Source organism: Physella acuta, unplaced genomic scaffold, assembly GCF_028476545.2.
Source record: "Physella acuta isolate Inbredline_101_S28 unplaced genomic scaffold, ASM2847654v3 ptg000410l, whole genome shotgun sequence".
Lineage (NCBI taxonomy): Eukaryota > Metazoa > Mollusca > Gastropoda > Physidae > Physella > Physella acuta.
The window spans coordinates 232,704-238,568 of record NW_026731929.1 but is presented as its reverse complement, the minus strand read 5'-3'; the positions used below and the strand labels follow the sequence as shown (position 1 = coordinate 238,568).

The 5,865-nt window shown below is 36.6% G+C and overlaps 1 pseudogene; it reads left to right on the top strand.

The window, feature by feature from the left end:
* The first annotated feature begins 3,899 nt into the window (after positions 1-3,899).
* On the top strand, positions 3,900-4,035 carry LOC131942538 (uncharacterized; annotated as a pseudogene).
* The last annotated feature ends 1,830 nt before the right edge of the window (positions 4,036-5,865 follow it).

The window sequence follows — 5,865 nt, the reverse complement described above, 5'->3', positions numbered from 1 at the left end:
TTTTTACGAAACAAAAACTTATCGCATTTTAAAAAACAAAGAAATTTGATACTTAAAAACAAGTTTTTTAAGTACGAGACTGTATGGCTTTACAATTAAAATCTGACCACTTTTAGAATATTGAATAAAAATCACTTAAGAAGAAAGTAAAGAACGGCGTACCACGAAAGACTGCAAGGTAAACATGTAGAGCAATGATCAGTCCGATGCCTCAAAATTATGTATACCACGAGATTTTGTTTACCCCTAAAGTACTGTACCCCTAAACTACGCTTAGCCCTAACTTCCCTTTACCCCTAAACACCGCTTACCCCAAAATTCCGCTTACCCCAAAATTCCGCTTACCCCAAAATTCCGCTTACCACTAAATTCTGCTTACCCCTAAATTCTGCTTACCTCAAAACTCCGCGACCATCCTGATCCTCATTACAAGTACATGGCGTAATGCTGGGTACCAATTTTAAGCTGAGTTATTTGCTGATGTATTAAATTTATGTTTGTCCATTTAAAGGGTATCTTTTAGGCTGGGATAAATTTTAAAAATATATACACACATCAACAAGCCCTCGCTATATGATTTATGATTTATCAAAAAGTATAATATATAGCTTTATGATATACACATTTTTATTATATTAACCCTAGCATTATAGCAATCCGTGGGGTAGGAATAGCATTGGTTATGTCATCAATAAGCAACACGACTTTTTTCCAGCTTAATGTTTCTTCATTAGCAAGTAATTAACGGGTAAAGATAATTACCACAACACAGCAAGAGATGATTGTCACGATATACATAAAGTTTTCGAGTAGTGGGAGAAGTTTAAATTTTAAACCTTTTGTCGGTGGTTCAATTTACAAGACTGAACAAGTTGAACGAACTGAATTGGTAATTTAACAGTTTGTCGGGCTAAGTAGGTCATTTAACAGTTCGTTGAACTGAGTTGGTCATTTTACGGTTTGTCATTGGTTCAAATACTAGACAAAACACGTAGTATGAAGTGAGTTGGTCATTTCACAGTTTGTAGAACTGAGTTGGTCATTTCACAGTTTGTAGAACGGAGTTGGTCATTTAATGGGTTGTCTGACTGAGTTGGTCATTTCACAGTTTGTCAATGCTTCAAATACAAAAGACCAAGTCTAATAGAACAGTTGTGTATGGGTTGTTTACTTTTACCTATTTGAACACCCCCCCCCCCCCAATAATATTTTTTTTCAAATGCTTTTAATACATGTTACTAAGTATTCATTTGAACATTGAATGTGGGACGGGGGGATGTTTAAGGGTGTGGGGTGGGGGTGGGGGAGTTGTGTGGAAGAAGTGACTGGTAGTTAGATCGTGACGTAGGTGGTATGAAGTAGTTACCGTAAAATGAATGTATGTAACGTAAATTGAATGTATTAACCGAAAATAAAATGTAGACACAGCACATTTACAAACCCCAAGTGTAAGACAAAATTTGACCTACGATTAAAATTTGATTGCAACACTTCACGATTGTTTTTTTTTATTTTTTTTAAATCAGCCAATCAGAGAGCTGAATAAGACAATATTCACTCACAACAAAACTTAAACAACCAATCAGGATGGATTCTTTTTTTTTTAAATTACGTGAACACCAACTAACCAGATTCAGGAAAAACCTAATTTACCAACTTTCATTCTGACTGATATTGATTGTATCAAAGTTCTAGCTTTAAGTTTTTGTTAACCAAAAGTTTGATAACAAAATGCATTTATAGAATATTACGTGAATTCAAACGGACTTCGCCTTCATTTAGTTAAGTAGGAAAGGTTTGGACAATGCAACAAGATACTCACGCGTTAATTGAAATAACGCTTTTCTTCTCTATCAACTCATGAGCGACAACATTTTACTGCATCATTTTCTAAGTTGGATCCTGCTAGGAAAAAATAAATCTAAAAATCACTTTGCAAATTTGGTAAATAAAAGTAAATTTATTCTGAAATATAAAACATGTGAATATTCTAGACATGGAGGTCGTATTTTCGTTGCCGTTTCGTTGAATGGATCTTGACACTTGAAAGAAATACAAAAACATATCTTTTGATGAAATCATGATTTATTCATCTATTTTAAGGGATTAGTCCGGAAGATTAATTCGATATGAAATTATATTAATATTAAAAAAATATAATTGCCTTGTCACTGTAAGTAAGTAGTCAAGTACCCTTTGAACCTGACGGTCTCTGTTGCAGGTGAAGTAGAGCTCTCTTATTTCATTGACCTGGGCATAGAAAAGATAGTATGGTCGCAGTATGCCCATCCGCCTTTACTTTCCTCAAAAATATTCAGATACCCATATTAGCTAGGTTTATTGGTTGAAGACATCAGTTAGATGGCAGGACATTCTTTTAGGACATCAGTGTTACATAAATTTACTTCTGGTGTCATATAGTAGGACATGAATTGAGGACATCAGCTAGTTAGTAAGACATATATTGAGGACATCAAAAAGGACATCAAAAAGGACATAAACTTAGCACAACAATCATATAGTAGTAGATAAATTTAGTTCTGGTGTCATATAGCAGGACATGAATTGAGGACATCAGCTAGTTAGTAAGACACATATTGAGGACATCACATCAAAAAGGACATAAACTGAGCTCAGCAGTCAAATAGTAGGACATGAATTGACGACAAAAGCTAGTTAGTAGGACAGAAATAGAGGACATCAAAAAGGACATATACTTAGCTCAGCAGTCACAAAGGACAACAGTTAGATAACAGGACATGCATTAAGGACAGCAGCTAATTAGCATGAAGACAACATCTAACCGACTTGATGTTTTTTCTCGCGACCTATGAAGACAGCACACTGTCTGTGAACTGAATTCAACTTTTGTTCCTTTAAATTTAAACGATCCTGACTTTCTCATTTCACCAGCGGGCTGAAATGTTTAGTACTTGTATGTCAGTAGGTAATGTAGTATCGTATCGTGATACAGTATCGTATCGTGGTGCAGCATCGTATCGTGATACAGTATCGTATCGTGGTAAAATATCGTATTGTGGTACAGTATCTTATTATGATGCAGTATTGTATCGCTATGCAGCTACGTATCGTGATGCAGTATCCTATCTTGGTACAGTATCGTATCGTTGTACAGTATCGTATCGTGAAGCAATATCGTATCATGGTACATTATCGTAGCGCAGTGCAGTATCGTATCGTAATGCAGTATCGTACCGCGGTGCAGCAACGTATTATGGTACAGCCTCGTATTGTGACGCAGTATCGTATGTCTCATAACCAGTTGACACGTATACTTAATGTCCCGCACTAAATTCTCCCTCACTAAATTCCCCCAAACTAAACTAAATTCTCACACAATGAATTCTCCAAAACTAAAAATCTCCCAAATCTAAACTCGATACAAAAAAAGTCTCAAAACTTCCCCCCCCCACCCCACATGGAACTAAACGTTGACACAGTATATTAGTGTTAGTCCCGAGAGTGCACCAAGGTGTAAAACAGTTCACAGCGGTTTGCTCGTCTTTTGTTGGAGTCAAAATATCTCGCGCGAGGAACTTTTTTGTTGAGGGAGAGAACAAACATTGAGTTCTTTTAATGGGAGGTAATTTTTAAATTAAACGATAAATAGAAGGAAACAAGTTGTAATACATTACAAAACAAAAACAAGTAAACAAACATCAGTATTATTCATAGAAAAATAAATTTCAAAAATGTTATTAAATTATTAGGTGATTAATTACAAAATTTTAATTACAACTCCTTGTAATTGTGAGTTATTAATCTAATAAATAGTAGCCACTAGTATCAACCAGCTGTAATATTAATATCGAGAAGATTATAAGGATTTGTTGAGATTTCATTTCGCACGTCGACTATTATCCATCTCTTAACAAAACATCGCTTCTCGGCCTTTTGGCTAAGATCAAAGTGTAGTATCTGTTATGGATCTACACGGATCTTAGCCATTTGGTTGGTCAGCCCTTTTTAGGGCTGGCTACCGGGGTCGAGAGGCGGTCAAATCTACTACTCTAACTCACGCAAATCTCGCCAACGACCGCTGTGGGGTTGCTCCGACACATCCCTCGAACGCACACGCTCTCGAGATGAGTCACCCAGTACTTGTATTGGGTGGCTTCAAATGTACGAGTGGCTAACTTTTCAATCTTTTAACACGTTTTTATTAACTCAGCTTCGCGTGGATGTGTTTGTTGTTAAAATTGACATCGAAAATTAGCCCACTTCTGATTGCTCTATAGATCTGAAATTTGGCATGCAGGTTACTTTCGCCTAACAATTTCAGATGCAATCATAAAAACTAGCAATTAGAGACCGTAATTAGCTTAATTTAATTACGCCCAAAGGACCATAAAATTGAGGACATGATTTCTAAAGATACCGACAAGACTGGAGGCTTGTTGACACAGTTACTTCGGCCCCAATCGATGTGAGCGCGCTGGCCGTGATCGTATAGTGGTTAGTACTTCGCGTTGTGGCCGCGACAACCCAGGTTCGAATCCTGGTCGCTCAAGATTTTTTTAGTCCGTGTATTTATAAACACTTAGTCAATTCATACTTAATCAAGTCATTAGATAAAGTAGAAAATAAACTATATAAAAAACTTTTTTAAAAAACACGTTTTTCATGTGTAGCAACGGACTAAAAAGGAGAAAATAAAATACTTAAAAAAAACTTTTTAAAAAACCACGTTTTTCTTGTGGACTAAAAAGTAGAAAATAACTATTTACATACATTTGATGACAAAAAACGTGGGTCGGGCAGATGGGTCGGGAAATTTGATGGTGAACGTACCCACGTTTTTTGTCATCAAATGTATGTAAATAGTTATTTTCTACTTTTTAGTCCACAAGAAAAACGTGGTTTTTTAAAAAGTTTTTTTTAAGTATTTTATTATTTTTCAGCCTGACGACACCCATCTAGGAGAAATCTTAGGTGGGAGGTCTGTCTATCGCCAACAAATCGAACTCATCTACTACGTCTAACGCAACTACCTCGCTCAAGAAATCGAACTCATCTACTACGTCAAACGTATCTGCCTCGCTCCCAACAAACTCACTAACACTCTGACGACACCCACCTAGGAGAAATCTTAGGTGGGAAGCTTCCGTCAAAACACTAGCAAATCAACTAACCAGCTCTCAAGATCATCTACTCAAAATAAACAATCGCCAACAGCTCTACCTCGCCCTCATCATCTCTCCACCAAGCTCAAAACCATCGACTCAGCAACATCAGCAAACTTCACTCTTCAACGTCACCTCGCCCAACTCAATTACTCGACTACGTCACAACGTTACTCCTCCTCAATCCACAATGAACAATACTTCAAAACAATTCACCTCGAAAGATCTCTCAACACAAGAACCCACCCAACTCATCTCCCCAAGCTTCAATTCACCGAACAACTCTACCACAATGCGCATCATGCCTCACCTCAACGCAAGTTCTACACCATTCGACCAACTTCACCAGCAACGACAAGACACCAAACTCACTCTCACCAAGTACAACTACCAACAAAGAATAAACCACTATCAAACCAAGAGCGTATCAAGCACAAGAAGAAAGGCCAAAAAACAGAGAAGCGATCATGTTTGTACTGTCCTGTACTTTATGTCATAGCAAACCAGAAACAAAATCAAGAAAGAGACAAATGGAACCAAGAAATCGGAACAAAGAAACATGGAACAAAGAAATCAGAAGGAATATTAAGACATTGTAAATCTTTTTAATGTTATACTATGTATCACATTGTAATTTTTTAACATGCAACCTATCCACTTGTGGAAGGAACAATATTAAACGCAAAAAAAAAAAGAGTTTTTATTTTTAAATTAACAAAAA